The following is a 20977-nucleotide window of genomic DNA, read 5'->3' as shown; positions in this document are numbered from 1 at the left end:
CAGCCCCTCGGCCGCAGGAAGATGACAATTAGAGCAAATATCTTTTGCGAGATAAGGAAAACGTTGTTTCCTGCAAACTTTACAACAGATTCTGCTCTTGGCAAGGCCAGAAGAAATTGAGGGAAATGTCGCTGGTCACAGCAAAGTTCCTCCTTTTTCCTTTTTAACAGTCGTTTTAGGTCAAAGTCTGTCTTTGTGTGCTCTAAATACGCTCTGTCAACAGCAGCGATGCAAGCAGCAGAGCCGGCACGTGATGGCCTTCTGCTAAGCGGCTCCACGTTACTTTACTCAAGATTTACTCTGCGCGGTGCCCACAAATCCACCTGATGGGAGAAGGTAAATATTTCCCAAGCTGACGCTCTCCCAGAGGAATGCTTGCGCATCACTCAGCTATGCTGGAAATGAATCACCTTTCAAATATTTGCTTTATCTTACCTTACCGTATAATTACCATCTCGACTCCTCCACCGGTTTTATTTTGTGAGCAGTTAAATAGTTGGCCTTAAACCCACAACGGAGGCAGCGAAGCCTGAAAACGATGAAGAAGCGGGGATGCTGTGGGAAGGCAGCACCTGGACTACAGCTTCCATCACGCGCTTTTCCTCCGGGACCTGCAGCCCATCCCGGATCCCAGCCTTGCTCCGAGCTGCAGCAGCCGCAGTGCCGGTGGCATCCCAAAACCTGCCCGAAAGTGGAGATAAAACCTCTGAGCCCCCCATCCAGGGATGCCCCGCTCGCCCGTCTGCAGCAACAGCAACCCTCCTCGTCCCCCTTCTCAGAAAAGCTGTAATCTAAGCAGCCTGTAGCAGCGAATTATATAGCTTTAATTAGTATTTAATTTAGATTGGAGGAGATAACTATTATATGTTTACTAAATATCAATTAATTATTTAAGATATATTTGTTGCAGCTCGCAACAATGCGTTAGATGTGTATCGGGCCTCTGTTAAACCTTAATAAATACGTGCTTTTAACAAACAATCAGCTTCTCAAGCGTAATAGCTAGTGCACGAGATGAAATGAAAAGATTAGCCAGAGCCGGTGCGTGATTTTGATGCCGGGTGCGGGAGCCGAGCAGCGGAGGGGCTGGGAAACGACATCCCGCGCTCGGTCCCCGACATCCCGCGCTTGGTCCCCGCGCTTCTCCAGCAGCATCCCAGCCAGCGCCGGGTGGTCCGGGATGTCCCGAGCATCCTTCTCAGCCGGGAGCGCTGGTACGTCCCCTGTGTTAAAGGCAGTCAAGTGTGAGGCCGAATATGAAACCGATGCTCGATCAGCAGTATGCGGATGAGAGGGGACTGTCACAAACAATGACTTTCTTTATCCCTTTGCGGTTTGTTCCCATGGCATGAAGGTCAGGAGGAAAGTAGATTTATTAAAGCATAAACAAACTGCATAAATGCTTATGGTAATTCCACTTCCGTTAAACATACCGGTTATTTTTAAAGCTACTTTAAATTATCTCCTTTCTAATGAAAACTCACATGTAATCTGTTAGTGAGGGATGTCTGTTGAACCATGAATTATTCAAAGAAGTCTCTGTTCTGTTATCTGGAGTCTCTGGAGATTATTCCCACCATTGTCCGTTGTGATGGGTCATTATGCACTCTGTGAATTTAATCTTTTAGGCTATCCAGCAGCACAGAAAAAATGTATGAATAACAATTTTCCTGTAATAACCTTCAACTAACCTTTCAACCAGAGTGAGTAATTCCAATCCTATTTTCACATCAATAGAAGAGTCAAAGCTAGGCAATTATCTCTTATCTGTTCCATAACCCTCCCCCTTTAATTTTTAAAAAGGATGTTAAAGTACTTACTGGAGGCAAGAAGAAGAAAGGAGGCTGGAATGAAGTATGGGCAAATTTTGATGAACAGTGATAGGGGTGTGGTTTAGATAATTATTAATTTCTCCCCCCCTTTTGCTGCATTCCTCCGTTCCCAGTGGCACACCAGTTGCCTCAGCCACGTCTCTACTGGGGCAGGGGGAGGAACACCGCCCCAGCCCCGCGGCTCTCCCCTTTCTGCCCTCGATCTGCACGGGAAGCGTCACCGAGTGGGCGCAGCCTCGCTGCTCCCAGTCACCGATGGCTCGGGGTGGCTCTGACGCTGCCTTGTCGGGCTCCCGGGGTGCACAGGCGGCTCTTTCGGGGGGTAACAGAGCCCAGACCGGCTCACCAGCATCCCCCAAACTCCAACCCGACCCACTCACCAGCATCCCCCAGACCCTAGCTGTGCTTCCTGGGGATTGCAATGCAGAGGAGACTCGGACACACGCCCCACGAGAGGTGGCACATGGCCTCCGGCCACCCGTGGGACCAGCCCAGTGCCAGCATCGGACGAGGGTTACCCAGAGGCTCTGGCATCCCCAGGGGGGTCCTCGGGGGGACGGGAGTTTGCCGGGAGGATTCAGGCAGCAATAAGGAAGCGCTGGCGAATCCCCGTCTGTTTGGATTTCGGTTTGCTCGGTCGGGCACCGCACCAGCCATGTTTGAAGGTCAGAGGTTTGTGATGATAAGCCAAGAATGAGTAAGCTGATTGCCAGCCTCGAACTCTCCAGTGGGAATTTGTATCGGCTGAACTCCGGAAAAAACCTCTCCAAGGCTCAGGAAGGGACATTTTATCAGGGAGGGAGGCTCAGCCGGGGGTAGGAGCTGCGGGGTGGGGAACGGGACGTCCCCGTTCCAGCCCTGTTACTGAACGCTGCGGGTTTGGGGAAGGCAGGAGTAAAACCAGCTCGCACTGCTCCCCACCCGCTCGAAGCACCTTTCTCACCCGGTCGGGTACGGGGAGGCAGGGATAGCCCCCCGCCGCTGCCAGGCAGCGTCCCCAGCACACCGGCGGGAGCTGCCGCAGTCAGGGATGCCGATGTCTCGCTGTATCTTTTATCTGCCTTACCCAACCTCTGCTCACAGGGTCTTTTAGGATGAAAACCATCACGCGGTGCGGACAGGAGCGGTGCAGGGGTGCCGGCCTCAGTGCAGCCCCCAGGCAGCAATGCAGCAATGCAGCCCTGCTGCGTGTCCCTAGGCTCGCTCCAAGCCCCTTCCCTCAGGAAAACCAGCCCTGCTGAGCCATGGCAAGACCCCGCAGCAGGCAGGAACGGTGCTGCACAACCGCACCATCCCCGGCACCTTCCCTTCGCAGGCAGAGCCGCCTCTCCGGACCGGGCACCCCAAACACCTCGGGGTGCTGTTGAGCTTCAGAGCCTCCCACGCTGAGCGGCTCCATCTCGTGCACCCAATGCCGTACCCGCACCCTGCGCCGCAGCTGTGCGAGCAGGCCAGCCCCGAGACCCGCACCTCTGGTCCTCTCCCTCTCAACGGGGATTTCTGATGTGACTTTGGTGCTGGAGAAACCTGGAACATCTGCTCTGAGTTAAAAGGCCCTGGATTTTCAAGGTCAAGGCTGCAGCATTGGCGGAGCTGCCTGTCCCGCCTGGGCCGGCTTGGGCCCCTGTTAAAATGTGGATTATTACACGTATGCAGACATACATATATAGAGAGCGAGCGAGAGTTGCAACCGCAGCTTTTGCCGTGTCCTGGTGGAGCCCGTGCGTGCCCTGGCCCCAGCTGTCGTTGCTGCGAGCACAACAGCATCCATCAATGCAAATCCCCTTCCCCAGTAAGTGTATAAAATTGCCCTATTTGCACTCGCTATTTCCTTCAGGAACAGAAATATCACCGGAGTAATCTCAGCCGGATTGCCAGCGCTGTGCTGCAGAAGCATCACATTTGAAAGTCTAATGACGGACATATTCCTCCTAATCAGAACAGTAATTTCATGGGCAAAACACCCCATTGTTTTGCAGAGAATGGCAACCAGGAAACAAGAATGCCGCGCTAAACATTAATTGTATCAGTGCCCAGGCATTTAAGAGAGCAGGGACTTCTCAGAGCAACGCACACCCCAGTTTTGGGGACAGTTGTCTTTAAGAGCCCTGGAAGTGGATGAGAAGGCTGATCTGCCGCCAGCTGGCAGGCTGGCGCGCTCCGGATAAATGCAGACTATTGTTCAGGCCTTTTACAACAGCAGCATCAAGCAAAGAGGAAAGAAAAACCAAAAATAAAAACAAATAATAAAAAAAAAATCAGCTGGCAGCACAGAGGTGAGGGCAGGAACAGGGATGCTCAGTGCACGGGGCTGGCAGGCAGTGCTGCCCAGCACCAGGATGGCCACGCGGAGGGGTGCTGGGTGCCGGCTCACCCCATGCGTCCTGCTGGCAGCCGAGCCACTGGCTCAGCCCGGGGCTGCAGCGCCGCCGAGGCCGGATCGTGCCCGGCTCGGGGCCGTGGCCAGCACCCCTCGCCAGCGGGCACCTCCGTGGGGAGCTGGCTGTTGTTCTCCAGACCCGGGGAGCACCAGCTACGCACGCCATAAATCAGCATAGGAAATCAATGCCCAGCTTGCTGCTCGCTGGGGAAGGTTAACAGTCAGACCTTGTTTGGGGGGAAATTCTTTTACCATGAGCTTCCCCAGCAGCGCATCCGTGCAAACCGCCCGGGCTTTGCCCGTACGCGGCCACGTGCAACCGGGCCCGCAGCCCCGACGCGGCGGGAGCCCAGCATCCCGGCACGCGGGGCTCGGCCACGCTGCCTGCTCCCGTCCGCAGCAGGTTGCGCTAGAGCCGACCTGTTTATTCTCCCTATTGCAGGCACTCCCCAGTTCACACCGCTTTAAGCTGATTAGAGATCGGTAGGTGTTGGTCAAATGCACTTGCCGCGCGTGTCCCAACACGTCTGCCACGCCGTAACGCCTGTCTGGCCAGCAGAAATGTTGGAGCGGCGCTGGCCAAGTCTCTATAAATTACTTATTAGTCACCCAGACTAAGATCTCCGTCCCAGATCTCAAAAATAGCTGTAGGCTGAGAACAGGCTTCTAAAAAGCAATTAAAAAGGCTGAGAAAGCAAACAGAGCAGGGTGAAAACCGAGACGTCTCTGAAGTCGGAGCTCTGCTGGGTCCGCTCGTAAACAACGTGCAATTTTCTATCGAGGGGGTTGGAAATAGAGCAGGGCACTTGTGAAGAGCTCGGCGAGGTGCATTTGTCGCTGCCTGCGCTGCCTGTTCCTGGGCTGTCAAGAGGAGAGCGGCTCTGCAGGCAGGCTGCCGGCCCGCCGGAGGAGCGGGCAGGAACGCCTCCATCCCCGCGGCCGGAGCTGGTGAGCAGCACCTGCCCGGGAGGAGGAGAGGGCGTCCAGCGGCTGCGGCCCTTTGGGGGCTTTGTTTGCTTGTTTGCTTCTTTCATTTATTTACTCCTCAGTTAAAAGTATGGGATGACAGTCAGCAGTGCCAGGAGCGCTGCGTTCAGGACGAGCACTGGTGTGGGTGAGCACCCCGACCTGCGTGCGGCTGGGGGGGCCTGCGGATGCTGCCGGGGGCGCGGGGACACCCCTGTCCCCAGCCCCGTAAACCCACCAGCCTTGGCGGAGACCTCGCAGGAGGCCCCCAGCAGCAGGTACCAGACCCCGCTCTCGCAGGTGACCCACCAACTGGTGGTCCAGAGGAGGAAGCATCACTGCCCAAAGATCTGAGGAGCATCTGGGCTCCCAGAGATGTCGTGGGCGAGCCCCTGCGCCAAGCAGCTGTGCCACATCTGCACCATCCCCCACGGGTGGGCACCGAGCTCTCCCCGGCCGCTTCCCAAGGCTTTCTTTGCCCAGGGCCCCAGCAAAGGACTCTCCGTGTGGATCTCACCAGCTGATATTTCTGGACTCCTCAAACGTGAACTCGCACAAACACTAACGTTGGATCGAGACCCAGCACTTGCGCTGTAAAATTATGCCCTATCAACAACTATGCTTCCTCCAGAGGAATAGAGTATGTGGTTTAATGACTCCAGTTGGCTTTAAAGCCTGAAATACAATTGTGCTGCCTGTGGCCAAATTTCCACTCAGACAATTTTTAAAAGTGCAGCCGCACGTCTAGGCTTATGGGTGTCTGGTGCTCGTCCTCAACGTCCCCGCGGGAGATGACCACCAGCGCCCCGAGCGCTCAACACGTCTGCGTGGCCCCAGGAGGTGGGTGACAAGGTGAACCCCGGAGCGGGGGGGTCAGGCCCCTCCACCGGCGCAGGGCAGCGGGCTCAGGAGGGTCACTCGAGAGGTCCCAGCATCCACCACAGCCAGGTGTTCTGCAGATGCAGCAGAAGATGCACCGGGCAGCGCCAGGGCACAGCGGCCTGAGCATCCACCATGGTGCCATGGTCAAGAGGCGACCTGACACCCCAGTGGTGGCAAGAGCAAAGCCTGGACCACAGTGCCAGTCCTCCCTGCTGAGATCTGCACGTGCTGCCTGGGCTGGGGCATGCCATCGTCTCATGCAACTAGTTTCCACTTGGGTGGAGGGGAAGAAACAACGCCTTGGAAGAGCTGCTGAGCAGAACAGCAGGGCTGTCTCGTGGTGGGAAATTATTTGGAGCAGGGAAGCGAGCACATGGCCAAAGGCGAGGCAGCACTGCAGATGAAGCCCGCAGCAGTGGGGATGGGCAGGAATGGTTAAAGGTCCATTTTGGGGCCACCTTCGCCCACCTGCCCCACGGCCACGGTGAGGAGCAGCGTGCTGCACAGCGGAGCCCCGTCCCTCCGCACCGCTGCGAGACCAAGATGTGCCCACCACCAAGCCCTCCGTGCTCACACTTTGCAGCAGCAGTGCAATCAGAGCCAGAACACCCCTGCCTTCCCCAACTCCATCTGCCCCATCGAATCACAGAGCAAAACGCCCGAAACACACTATTCCCGGGTCCAGTGGCCGAGAGCGGGAGCTAATTTGCCGGCACGGCTCCGCACTGATCCATCCCGCTTGCTCTGGTGGTGGCGGCAGCTCGGGCACTAATGAGGCAGCGAAGACAAACATTTTGTCAGCGCTGACAAAGGTGAGTTTTTATTAAAGCAAAAAAAAAGAAAAAAAAAAAGAAAAAAATTAATTGGGACAGCTTCGAAACGAGCCCTTGCGATGAAAGAGAGGGCGCAGCGGGGAGGCAGGTGTACTTACCCGCCGAACAAGAGCCATCTAAAGCCGGCTGCAAGCAGGTAATTTTAGAGACAATGATTTAGAGCGAAGCACAGAGAGGATTTCGGAAACCATGGTACCGGGTCCCCACGGTGCTCATTAAGGTTGTACAGATTGCATTTCCCATCTCCCTGCTAGCCCTCCAAAGTGCCTGTTATTAATTCATAGAAACATTGCAAGAGTGATTGAATCCAATGATTACTGGAGCAGGCAAACACAAGAGATGGTAAAATATTCTGTCTCTCTCTATCAAGGCTCTCCGAGCACAAAAAAAAAAGGGAAAAAAAAAAAAAAGTGTTGTGAAATATTAATCAGAGCTGTTTGCCCCTGGGCAGAAAGTGGGGAACGGTGCAATCAATGTAGCGCGAGCTTTCCCAGTGACATCTATTTGAGAAGCTGATTACTGTGGGTAAACATAACTAAATATTCTGGATCTTTGGATTTCACCTCTAGTGTCGCCACTAAAATCCGATTCCCTTATCATCCCTCCGCAGGCGCGGCCCCGGGGGAATCCGGCCGCGCGGCTCCTGCTGCAGCTGGTGGAGGGCGGAGCGGAGGGACGGGGTCTGGTACGGATTGCTTCCAGTGCGCTATAAACATCAGCTTGGGGGATGAGCCTGTGAAAGACGGTGCAGGAGCCCTTGGCAGACCAGCGGATTTATTGCCTGCTACGATCCCTGAAAGTGTAACTAATGGATTGAAGACACATAGGGAGTGCAAACAATTAATAGAAAATTAAGAGAAAGCAGCATATTAGCATCATTACAGCCAGATCTGGAAGCGCTGTCCCACGGGTCCACCACCGACGCACCCATGTCCCCCAGCTGCGCAGACAGCGGAGGGCAGGGGGAGGACGCCTCCGCCGCCCCCAGCAATAACCCCGCGCTCCTAATGAAGCTCTCACCACTAAGGTTGCTGTTAATGAGCTATGTAGTCTAATCTAATTGTTTCAAATATAATTGAATTTAATAGAACCATCCATGTCGTTATTTCTCGGTGGCTGCCAGCCGCGGACGGGCGCTCGCAGCACACCTGGACACCGGTGGGCATCGTCTGGCAGTGGCAGGGGTGCGCGGTGCTGCCTGCGTGCAGGCAGAGAAGGCAGGGTGCTGCCCGCATCCCCGCACCTCGACAACTTGCCTGGCCCTGCCTTGCTGTCAACATTGCCTTTCTATTTACCATTTTTTCCTGGGTTTGCCTATCATGTCCCAAAAAGCAGAAAACTTTGGGCTGAAAAAGGGTTTTTCCAGCAACCAAAAATATCAGAGTATTGTTTTTTCAAGAAAACCTCCCAAATTCTCAATAGAAAAAGAACTGAAGAGAAACTATTTTCTCGCAAAGCCATTTTTCTTTGGGAAAAAAACCTTCAGTAAAATTTTCAACTGGTTCTAGTTCTCAGAAAGCCGTTAATTACTTGTCATGGACCTCTAAAATAATTCTCCCCTCTTCCAACCTCCGCAGAGCCTTGGCCCACACAGGCTCTGCTTCCCCCCGCCGCTTGAAATGTCTCCGTGCAGCCAAAGCAAATGACGCTGGGAGCGTAACATGCATCTCTCCCAGATGTTCAGACATTAAAACAAGCATTAGGAAATGTGTGCGAGAGTGATGATGGACTCCTTTCATTGTCAGACTTTCCTGGCTTGGCAATAACACCGGGGCTGGCGCCGATACAACGGACAAGAAGCCGTAAGGACGTTGATGGAGCGGTGTGTGAGCACCAGCCGTTTCCAGGAATGTTTTTGCTAAACATGGTGTTTTGCTTTCAACCGAGCTGGCTCGGATGAGGAGGGCTTTCCCTGAGCAGAGAGGTCCTCGAAGAGCAGCAGGCAGGGCTGCAGCCCCGCATCGCCGTGCAGGCAGCGCTGCAGGCAGGAGCCCCGGCTCGCACCGACCTCCGCTCCGCAGATGAATTCTGTGCCAGGCTTCCTTCTGCCTGGGGAGCAAGAGATACCTCGGGGCGTGCTACGCTGGGAGAGCTTTTTTTTTTCCCCTTTTTCTCATTTATGATGGTCAGAGTTTTCTTTGGCCAAGCTGTGAGCCCCAAAACACGCAATCAAAATGCACAAACCTACAAAGCCCCAACAACCTACTCCCCCTGGATGTACGCAATCCGTCCGCAACACAAATGTGCCTTTTTGTTTTGCTTTGGGGTGAATTTTTCCTGGACTTACAGCCATGGAAACTGAGCTCTCCTTACCCGAAGCTCATATATAACCTACTTATTATCACATCATAGCTTCTCTCCCATTGCCCACCTGATATGCGTAACTTCTCCCCATACTCATGCAATCGTGACGTTCTTCTGACCCCGCTACTCTCCCTGTACATACATTTCTTTCCAATTCATTCCAATTCTGAACCATCTGGGGACTATACCAACCCCAGACGTGCACTGCACAGCAAGCCCTGCTAGGTTTCTTCCATCCTTTGACACCAGCTACCCCAGAGCAGCCCCTTCCCCAGGTCCACCGTCCTCCGGTGAAGTCTGAGCCGCTACAGACACAGATGTTAAATATCCCGATACTGGCACCTTCAGCCTTCCTGGACTTCCCTGGGCTGCCTTGGGTTTGGGCTCATTCTTCACTTTTTCATGCAATGAGTTCGTGGGGGCATGGACAGTCCCTCCCCGCCCAGCAGATGCAGTGGAGGGACCAAGCCAAGACCTGCAGCACCCGTTTAATCCATCACGGTAGCCTGAAAACAAGCCTGGACATCTTTATCAGGGTACCTCAGAGCATCTCTCTGCTGAGAGGTTCAAATCCTGCAATGCTCGGACAGGCAGCTGAAGCACTTTGTGTTTAATTGCAGAGGAGTGCACATTTTATATATAAAAATTTGTACCACTTAAGTCCCATTAGGAGAAGACAACCCCGAAATGGGAAAAGCAGCTTTATCCTTATGTAACAATAAAATTAAAAATTCGGAGCAGTAAATAGAGATGGGCTGATCTCAAGGGGGTTGGAGATTAAGTCCAGTTCAACTAAGTGCTTGGATGATTTAAACCACTTGTGTGTACAAACGCGGGCTGGGAATCTCAGGGGAACCCATGTGAAAACTTTCGCCTGTCCTGAATTTCAGTGGACGAGCGAGAACAACTTTTCCTGTGGCGGTTCAGTGTTTTTCATTCCAGGTCCCTCAAGAAAACAGGAAACGCGGAGTCAGATGGGAAGAAGTCAGCCACATTTTTGACCTAATAAAAAGGTCCTATTCAACAGCCAGGGAAAGCGATCCGGCGTTTGCCCTTATCCTGCCTTCTCCTAATCATACAGATCCTGCAGCATCCCCCGCCACAGTGCAGGGAATGGGAGAAAATACTCAAAAATGACCAACATCATCCCAGAATCCAAACTAGAAGAGAGAGGACGCCAGCCTGCTGCAGCTCCCACACTCATCGCTCGCAGGGGTGTATGTGGTTAGCTGGTTAGCCCTGAAATGCCATCCACCTGCCTGCCAGCAGCAACGCTGCCTGCACCCGCCCTGCCTGACCCACGCGAGCCCGCCAGACGTGGCAGGCAGTCCGGCATGCAGAGTGGCGGCTCTCGGGAAATAAGCCCAGAGCTTAGTCTCAGCTTTACAACCAAAGCCCTCGGTAGGGCAGATACTCATCCGTGCTGCCACAGGGACAGCCAAGGTGATGGCCCATTTCCAGCCCGAACCCCGAACTGCAGGAGAGCACCGCTCCAGAGCTGCCACCCAGTACAGCCCTGCACCCACGGATGCAAAGCGACTGATTTGAATAACGATGCTCATTTACATGTGGCTCCATATTACGCATGCACATGGTTTTTCCTCTCTCCTGCAAGCGGAGCTGGCTGTGCTGGGACGAGCTCGTGGCTGCCCGCCGGGGCTCCCTGAGCTTAGAGCAGAGACAGGCGGAGGGGACGATTACTCAGGACTTGTTTGAGCAGCACCAGATCTGTTGCTGTTGCCCAACTATGACTTTTTCAAAGGAAAAAAAAAAATATCCCTGAATGCGCTCCTTGGCTTGTCATCACTTAGCACTTCTGTCGCTTTGGACCCCAGGATCATCCCAGCTGGAACAACACAGTCACTCTCAATGCTGTGCTCCAAACCCAACAGCAGCAGCATGCCAGGCACCGTGGGACCCCGTTTCAGGGGGTGAAAGTCACCCACTGGTGCCCAGACCGGCCCTTGCAGGGATGGCTGGTGCTCAGGACGCTCCCCTGAATTTGGCCAGGTCTGTGCTTAGCCCCAGGCGTCCTGGGTAACCTCAACCAGCGTGCAGGGACCTGCCCTGGGCACCTCTGCTGAGCGGGCCAGAATGATGGCACCTGCTCTCCGGAGTCAGTGCATCCCACCATTTTGGGGAGGCATCCTAATTAATGCATGCACGGGGAGGTCTGGGCAGCTCCGTCCAACACACTGCCTGCTCACACACGCCACGTGCACCTGGATTTCCTTCTGCTCTGGAAAACCTCTCCGCCATACAGCACCCCCAGGCTGGCAGCAGTCTCACCTGTGCACCGGAGAGGACGCTCGGGCAGCTCCTCTCCCTGGCTGCCGAGGACCTGCAGGTTTGAGGGCCAGGAGGATGCTGTGGTCCCAGTGGGACGCCAAACTGGGAGCTCTATGAACAGAAAGGGGCTTCAGTTTGCAGCCTGCAAACTCTGGTGTGCCTGCAGCAAGCTTGGCAGGTGCCCCGGCGATGGCAGCCCTGCAGCCTGGACCAGCTCCTCCGCTCCCTCCCCACTGCCCAGCTCCTCAGGAAGCCTCTCAGCAAGCCCTTCTCTTCAAAGAACAACTTGTATAAATATTTTCCTAAACAAACAAGACCAACTGTGAGGTATTCCCCAAAGAAACTTTCAAAAGCAGGATTTCGTTTGTACTGAGGAACAGGGTATGCTAATGCAGCAGCTGTCTGAAGCTGCACGTCGCGACAGGGATGCATTTAATATCTGCGCCTGATGATTGAGTACTGTCTAGACAAAACCGCTTAAATCAGTTAGCGCGTGGTTTTAAGTGCTGAACTTGCTGTTATTGCTGCTAATGGGAGAACAGCCCCATTACCACCGACCCGCAAAGGCTATGCAAGACGCTCGCTTGGAGATCTGCAGAAACAACGGAACCGGGAATGCAGCAGAAAGGCTAAAATTAAAATCCGGCAGGAAAAGGGGATGAAGCAGAGTGCTTGTTAGCAAGACGAAGGGAACGTCCAATAAAATGACATTTTCCTTCTTAACACATTGCATTTGGAGGGGTTTCCGTCCTTGGCAATTGATTTGTTGCTTGTAGGTACTTTCCCTTCTGCTCAGTCACCAAGCCCAGTCTCATTATTGAATTTTTTCTTACAGTGAGGCTGGAATTTAAGTTTCCACTTGGAGAAGGTAAGCTGTGATTTGTGGATATTCCCATTAATAAAACACATTTTGTCTGCGGTGGCTCACAGCACGGCCATTGCCTTAGCTTGTCTCCAGCAACAGGACGGCCGTTGGTTTATTTGTTCAAATACTGGTGAATCCCAAAAGGTTTGTGAAATTCAGCATGTCTGGATACTCGCTTAAGGAGACAGGTTCGTCGTTATTTAGCCTTCTCCCATTTAAAAGGCTTCAGCTGGCCAATCGATGAGTAAAACCAGGACAACGCTGCAAGCATCAAAACCACAGCCAAAGCCGAATTCCCAGACTACAGTAAAGCTCATTCATCCCCGAAGGATGACGGCAGGGAGAGGAATCGTGATCGGTTCACAAATGACTTTCAGAATAAACAAAGGACTGAAGTCATTAGATAATGTATTTGCAATTAATGGTCTGTCCAGCTCCAGGCCCAATGGAAGGAGAGGGAAAGCGGAGTTGGAAAAAGCCTCGCTCTTCTTGACTGAAGTCCTGTCGCACGTTTTAATTGACAAATTAAATCCTGGTGTTGTCGCTAACCCAGAAAGAAAATCACTTGCAGCTCTGATGTTCCAGAGGTGCCGTGGTGGAAGGGGAGAGGAATGGCACGATGAAGGGAAGAGGAATGACCCAGCTTCACGGCCACGCCAGCCCTGGCTGAGCTTCGTTCATTCCTCTTTTTTTCCAAAAGATGGGAAAAATTGAAGAAACGGGGATGCGGTCCTCCCAAACTAGAGCATTAAATGGTCATTTGAATTTCGCCAGAATAATCAACATAAGGAGATGCTCGCCTTTCAAACATGGTCTCTCCTCGGGGAAGCAGCTCTTCTGGGAATAAGGAGAGGGGCAGAGCCAAGCCAGGCTGCAAATTCAGTGAGAAACGGGCAAAAGTCCTGCCGAGGCTTTGGTCCAACCAAAGCCAACCCTATTTCAGCACCATCCCGAATGGCTGGGGTTTGCTTAGACAAATGGTTCCACTTTTGGGTTGCATTAAATAAATAAATACGTTTTGAAGCTGATAAAGTCTTTTAAAAATTCATTAAAGAGAAAGAGCCTGGCGAGAGGCAGCCGAGAGCGGAGATTGCAGTCTAAAAGCCTTTTCCAACGTGAGCGACCGCTCTGATTTGCACAGCAGAAAATGGTGAGCTCCCCTTGCAAACCGCACCAGGCAGCACCGATCCCTGCCATATGGGCTGAAGAAAATTTCAAGGGACATAGTTAATAAGAACTAATTAACCTCATGAAATGCGCTTGTTGCTGGTGGCCCGGCATGTTTATTGACCGAGTCCTACACGAGGCAGTTTTCATTCCGTCTCCCTCTTTCCCATCACCCGCACGCCTGGCTGCAGATAAGGGAGCGGAGGCAGCTCCGGCACTTTAAGGAGACGTGGGGACACAGAGGGGATAAGCCAGACAAAGCACTTCACATGGTCCACTACACCTTTAATGTACAGAAAGTAATTAAAATGGGAGACAAATTCATCATCAGTCAGTTCAGTTCAAAGTGCAGCCAGGCTGTATCTTCCTTATGCATGGGTAGCGTGATGTGCATATCCGTCATAAAACCTGCATTAAAAATTAGTCAAAGCTGTTAGTACATCACAGCAGACCAGATGGTTTATGCTCTGAAGTGTTTCAGGAACCTCATTTTATTATACATGAATGCCTCATGTCGTAGGCCTGGGCTGATATTTTCATTAAACACACTCCACAAAGCATTACAGCTCTGTTGTCATTTTATTCAGCACGGATGATTTCTTGCACACAGGCTTTACGGTCATGGCTTGTCGCGGCTGCTCCTGCAGCACGGCGTGGCCCAGCTCGCCGCGGGCACGGCACGGCTTCCCCGGCACGGCTGCGCCACGACAGCCCCTCGTCCAGCTTTACGCTCCATGAGCCCGAAAGCCTCCCCGCAGCATCCCGCAGAGCTGCCTGCATCACTGTGCATGCTGCTGTGTGTCTGCTGGGCTTTTGGGGGATGTTCCCTGCAAGGGACCCTCTGATCCACAAATATTCCAAAAAGAGGAGCTCTCCGGCTGCATTCAATGCAGATTTTCCTCGAGCCGAGCCACGCGCACTATCAAAGCCACAGGGACATCCCCAAACCACCCCCCGGAGCTCTGCCTGAGCTGCTCGGCCGAGGAAGGGTATCTGGAAGAGGCAAGAGAAGACAAAGAGCAGCTGGTAAAATCTTAATGAATAACTGCAAAGGTGATGCGTGGAAGCCTGCCTGCGGTTGATGCCGGAGCAGCCCGTTAGCACAGCTCTGGACCCGACTGCACCCGCCTCGGTTTTGTGCTGCCGCGACTTCGTTCACTTCCAAACAGCGCCCCTGAAAGCAGCCAGGGTGACGGGCTCGTCCTGCTCTGCACCAGCCCGGACAGAAACCTTGTGTTTTCACAAGCCAGATCCCAGGAGAGGATCCCCAGGAACATGGGGACCAGACCCAGTGCACAAGACTCTGCTCTGTCCTGGGTACCCCGGGCCCGGCGGGATGCTCTGCCTGCACGCAACGAGAATCATTCAAAACAAAACACGCGAGCATGGACAATCCTCCTTGGCAGAGGAGAGGACAAGGGACCTGTGACAGATCCTGAATCAGGTTGCTTGGTGGTCACAGAAAAGCCCTGGATACTGATGATGAGCACCCGCAGCCGGGGCTGAGCACCTCCCTGGGGGTACCCACCTCCCCGCGCCCCGGCCGGCTGCATCTGTCTGCAGCACCAGCATCCCTCTTCCACGAGCTCATCTCAACGCGAGCTAGCCCGAGGCCTCGATAATTGAATGACAGCCTAGACAAAAACCAGCATTTAAAAAAAAAAAATAATCACATTGAAGCAGCCCGCTTTTTAATGTGGCCTGAAGAGATACAAAAATATTTTAATTCAGATTTTGGTCCACACAAATCTGCTTTAAAGCACTGGGGTCTAGCGATGTACTCGATCGAGGTTTCGGCTTCGTTGTGGGTTGGAGGCCTCGTTCACTTCACTGCAATAACTTTCTTTAAACAACAGCTCTGTGTGCGTGTGTGTTCTTGCAGCCATTTGGGGTAATAGCTATTCGGCATTTTAGATTAAGTTTAAATTGGCTCAGGTCATGTGTGTTATAATTTAAAATTTGTTATCTGAGCTCAATAGTCCATTAAAAAAAATACCTCACTGCTGAGAACAATTCAAAATGATCACATTCGCTAAAACGAGCCCCGAGATTGAAAAAGAGGGAACGAAATAACATTTTATACCGAAGACATAGTGATCCCTTCAGGTCAAAGCGAAGTGCGCTGGCAGAGCCCGGCGCAGGCAGCGCCGCGTGGCTGCAGGGTCCCTATCAGGGCTGGGGATAACGCAATAGAGGGTAATAAACACCCCAATGAATTCCACAACTATGATTTGATTTTTTTTTTCCCCCTCCCTAATTTTCTTTCTGCAGCTAAGATAAACAACTTAAATAAGATCAGGGTCACAGAGATGAACAGTTTGTGTTGCCTCAGACTTTGGTGGCGGAGAGAGGCGGCACGGCGGGGAGGGCTGGTGGGGAGCCCCTCGGCACGCAGCCGGGCTGGGTGATGAACCCCGACTCCACAGCCAGGCTGGGCCCTGGGATTGCTCCTGCTCGAGCGGGGTTTTCTGCAGGAAAGGTAGTGCCGGAGGAAGGCAGGGGTCCCGGGACCGCTCCTGCCCTGATGCCGGGGCATGGGTGGGAACTGGCTGCCGGGACATCACCCAAAGCTGCCTCCCCATCATCCACATTGCTGGCACAACAGCAGCTTCAGATTAACTTGTGGCCACCTGGATGGCAGTTAGCCACAGGGTGTGAGCTTCCTGACAGTAGGAGCAGGTCGGTCTGGAAGTCAGGAGAGCCTGAATCCAGCCCCTGCCTTCCCGGGGGCCGGTGGTCCCCTGCTGCCCACCCCTGCCCTGCCGTCACCCGCTCCCGGCACAGCTCCTGCCCCTGGGGCTCCACACCGCGCCCAGCACCGACAGAAACAAGCTCTTTCTCTATTTAGCAGTTATATGTAGGCCAATTTCCTTCACCTGGGATGGGAAAGACCACAGAGCCCAGCCAGCCATGCCATAAAATCCCATTATCAGCCTGCACCTTGACACCTCTCCAAGGGGATCCCAGTGTTTCCCCTCTCCGAGGGCTGCAAGCCACCTTCTGAAGTCAAGTCTCTTTATTCACACCTGCATTACACAGTTTCATCTTCCTTCATGCTTATGTCCCCAGTATATCCATTAATCACAATATAACCTCCTCCACAGGCTGTTTTTCCTGAGTAAGCAAGCACATTTCTTCCTACCATCATAAAATGAACTCTCTGTCCTCCATACCATCCTAATAACCACACTCAGGACCAGCTCCGCTTCGAACAGGTTTCTCTTGTGGATGAAACCCCATGACCATACAGCACGCAGCATTTTACTGCTGCCTTGGGCCATTAATTTTATCCCATCCCAAATGGAAAGACTTCTCCCAAGAACAGCAGTTGCCTTCTCTTTTTGCAGGCTGAGTCACACTCACAGGCCATGGGATGTACAAGAGAAAGGAGCTCCGGGCTCCAACACCGGTGACCACCAGAGAGCTCGGATGAAAGGTGATGGGCATGGTTTGCTGCTGGGCTGCAGCACCACGGTGGGCAGCACCTGCTCCTCTGCAGGTAGGCTCGGCCCCGGGCTGCAGGCAAGGGAAGGGGCCTCGGTAAGCTGCTCTTCCCTTAGCCTGCCTCGAGCAAAAGAGCAAACGGCGAAGCAATGAGGAGAGGCAAAACACAGGGCAAGAGCTGCTGTGAAAGATGAGACGAGGAAACGGCATGTGTGCTCCTTTACACATTCCCACATGGTGACGGCGGCAAGGAGACCAACCCCTTAGCGAAAACAAGCAAAACCCCTTTCCCCATCCATGGCCACATGAAGACATTTCTTATTTGCCAAGCTTCCAGCTTCTGAGATAAACATCTGCAGAGTCACACATCTCCCAGGCCATCTGCCCAGATGGAAAGATCTCCAGGGCAGACGCTTGCACCTTTCCATACCTTGGGATAGCATCAGCCTGTTTTGGGTAATTCCCCAATATGAGCAATTAATAACAGCAGCCCCTCCTCTCTGGTATTGACCAATGCAGAACAAGAGGAGACTTTCCTAAGAGAAGGTGTATTCCGGGTCATTAATCAGCCCATCAAAACATACCTTTTTAATAGGATAACCGCCCTGTTTGCTTTGCAGCTGTGTGCAGCAAGGACTGAAGCAATGTTATCCCCAGGCAACACGCGCAGGCGATGGGCACGTTGGAGAACCACGGATGCGCACACCCTCACCTGCTTGCACCACCGCCGCAGTGCCCGCATCCAGGACCTCGTGTGCTGGACCACCCGCTCTGCTCAGCAGTCCAGCTCCCTGCCTCCTCTTCCACCCATGCATGTCCTCCAGCCAATTCCTGAGAGTCATCAGGTCCTACAAACACAGAAAAAACAGTTGTAAGGTTCACAGTGGAGGTTATGAAAAAAACAGATGACTTTCACCCCTCGAAGTCCAGAGACGAGGAGAACTGCAGTAGGATAACCACTTCCATGAGATGCCTGGCCTTCAAACCTGACCAAGGCACTAGAGATGACTCCAAGGTTTCTCATGTAGGATTTTGGTCCTTTCGTTGTGGGACTGATGGATCACAGAGAGCCTGGGCTAAGGGGAAAGGACCAGGAAAACCAAGCCTGCTGCTGACCTTCGCATTGTGCTGGTTTCGTAGCATCGTAACAGGTATGAGCAATTTCATCCGTGCACGTTGAGGTCCGCCCACCTCACCCAACAGCTTGCACCAGCAAGGTCAGCCCCGAGACTTCAAACTTGGGTCATGTCTGTGAAATGGGCTGATTTGCCAAAGAAGGGGCTCTGAGCCGAGCCTCCCAGACTGCCCTGCCACCTCTTCCCTTCCCTTCCCTTCCCTGCATGTTGCCTCCTGTCAACACTGACCCATGGGCTCCTGCAGCACTTGGCCCTGGTTTGCAGAAAGGTTGCAGCACCGTCAACCCAGCTGTGGGCTGAAAGGCGATGGAGGTGGCCAGAGGGACATCGCCTTTGATCCCTGCGCGCCTCCCCGAGACGCTGAACGGGCAGCAGCTTGTTACTCTTGGGAACACATTTAGAAAGTCAGAACACAGAGAACCATGCAGCTTCGAGATGAAGATGATCCACTCATCTCTGCAATTGCACATTTCTCACTGAGCCTTACTCATCACCGACCGCCACAGTGCATCCTTGTGCCCTTCCCTCCAGGGCTGCTCCACAGACGGAGACGGAGGAGACCTGTGGGACACCGAACTGCTAATATCTGTAGCACTGAACGGCTGGAACGTGGTGGCCGATGTCTGGAAGGCACCATGTAGCAGCTAAGAGCAGCGGTGGGCAGTGCAAAGGGCAGAGCAGGCAGCCGTAAGGCCGCCCAAAGTAGTCTGTCAGCGCTCCCCCTTTCCCTGTGCATGGCTGTGTCAGAGCCAGACAGAGATTGAAATGGCTTCTGGCAATTTCCAAGGCCATCGCCATCCATCAGGAGCCTAACAAGTCCATTACTGTCAGCTGACAGCTCACAACACGCATCTCTGCTCTCGCAACGTTTGTGCTGACAGAGCCTGAATTATTTGCAACATCCCGCTCCCGGGGTGCTTCTACCTCGCCTCGCAACGCCGGGCTGGGTGGTCCCCCCGCCGGTCAGCATCGGCCCCCCAGCCCCGGGGACGGTCCCTGCCCCAGCCGTGCGGCGGGGCTGAGCTGCCCCCCACCCCGGGGCTCCATCCACATCCACAGGGGCACACAGCCCCTCCGGGGGGGACGGGAACAGGAACAGGGGTGGAAACGTGGGGAAAAATGAGTAATTGCACCACGCGTTTTGAAATTGGAAAATTTCAAAGAAATTTGCCCAGAGAAGCTGTGGATGCCCCCTCCCTGGCAGTGTTCAAGGCCAGGCTGGATGGGGCTTGGAGCAGCCTGGTGTAGTGGAAGCTGTCCCTGCCCATGGCAGGGGGCTGGAGCCAGATGATCTTTAAGGTCCCTTCCAACCCAAACCAGTCTGTGATTCTATGGAAGGCTCCGATAGGAAGCCCCCTTGCAGGTCACCTCCTCCTTATCAGATTTGATGTGTACATAAAATGAAAAAAAAAATAGATCTACATAACGAATCCATGCCCAAAGTCTCGGGAGCGATATGATTAACTGTTGACCATGAGTCCTTATAAGCAGAGAAGATGCGCTGACACAACAGCAGCAGTTTTGTTTCCTCATTTTCCTAAAGCTTCTAATGATCTTTAAAAGAAACCTCATGGGAGTTCTCTGCCATTTCCCCTCTCCTTTTTATCCTGGTTACGGTTTACAGTTACACTTCTGCCTCTGGACAAAGCGAGGTCTAATTAGCCACAAGCCCCCATTTATCATTTATCATCAGCTAAAGTATATTGCAACAGAGAATAAATTTGATTTTTTTTTTTTTTTCCAAGGAGGATCTTCAACTTCTGCCAACAGCATTAACAATCTGTAAAGTAATGAGGTGCTGTTGATGGTCTTAGACAGGTCTAGACAAAAACATAATTGCCTTCTGTGCTGTTATAGTTCATTAAGGCAGACGCGTTGTAGACCAAACCTCTACATCACAAAGCGTGGCTCAGTCCAAAATATTAACAACATAAGAACGAATAGACCCCTGACCTCTCCTGATGTCCCGCGGATAGAGCCGGAGCGTTTAATGGGGCAGTTTCATGTCTCTCTCTGAGCAATCGCTGCAGAAAAACACAGCTATTATCCCACACTTTCCATCTACTTTTTATCTATGTTGCCGCAAGTCTCGGCCGTAGGAAAAGCCCTTTACAAGAGTTTGCTGGATGGGCCGTGGACGGTTATTCAGCACGCGACTGCAGAGCGTGACACACCCCCAGGTCAAACCATATGCAAACAGCAAAGCTCCCGCAGCCCCAAAGGCAGCCCTGGTATCGGCGGGTATGGTTAGTGCCAATTAACACCAATTATCGGTGCCACGCTCCTCCTGGAGCGAGGCTTATGGCAACCACGAAGCAGAAGGATCTGCAAGGGACTGCAGAGCTGAATACGTGGGTTCGTATCTCTGGGTTGCTCTTTGCAACCAGAGATTGGCTCGCTGGCTTTGGCTTTCACCGATGCTACCTCAGCCCATTTTCAACCCCAGGAACTGCCCCTTTTTAATGTGCCACAAACCATTGTGCCACCCCACCAGGCACGGTCGTATTCCCAGCCGGAGCCGAGCCAGAGCCGGATCTGCAGCTCCCCACTCCATCAATGCTCGAGCTTGCTGGGAATCGAAGCGTCGGGAAGGGCCAGTGGTCCTGCCCCAAACTCGGGAATAGGATGCTGGGGGCAAGGGATTAAGATACATTCCATGGACCACTCCGGCCTAGGGGAATTTTTTCCCCTGTTTCTCCCCTGTCCTTTCTCATGCAAAACATGTGGTGACTTCACTGGAAGCTTTTACTATTGCAGGATCCTTGGGTTATGGGATTGTGAGTGAAGCTAGAAGAGCAGCAGAAACAGCTACAAGTAAGCAGGGCGATTTTGTGTTGTATTTTCGTCCTTCAGCTGCAGCTCTGCCGGAGCCCCAAGCT

General features: G+C 53.1%; 1 long non-coding RNA gene across 2 annotated transcripts in view; it reads right to left on the bottom strand.

Annotated features, from left to right (window-relative positions):
* The window catches only part of LOC148050331 (uncharacterized), a 50159-nt gene continuing 29182 nt past the window's right edge, over positions 1 to 20977 (bottom strand). For both annotated transcript variants that reach the window (XR_015701721.1, XR_015701722.1), the window contains exons 2-4: positions 17675 to 17810; positions 436 to 681; positions 1 to 323 (exon numbers count right to left, since the gene is read on the bottom strand). This is a non-coding gene — a long non-coding RNA (uncharacterized LOC148050331). The remainder of the gene's footprint in view (positions 324 to 435; positions 682 to 17674; positions 17811 to 20977) is intronic.

Source organism: Nipponia nippon, unplaced genomic scaffold (genome assembly GCF_047370975.1).
Source record: "Nipponia nippon isolate SJK-2023a ecotype South Korea unplaced genomic scaffold, ASM4737097v1 scaffold_9, whole genome shotgun sequence".
NCBI classification, from domain to species: Eukaryota; Metazoa; Chordata; class Aves; order Pelecaniformes; family Threskiornithidae; genus Nipponia; species Nipponia nippon.
The sequence above is the reverse complement of the archived record's forward strand: the minus strand, read 5'-3'. Positions and strand labels throughout refer to the sequence as shown.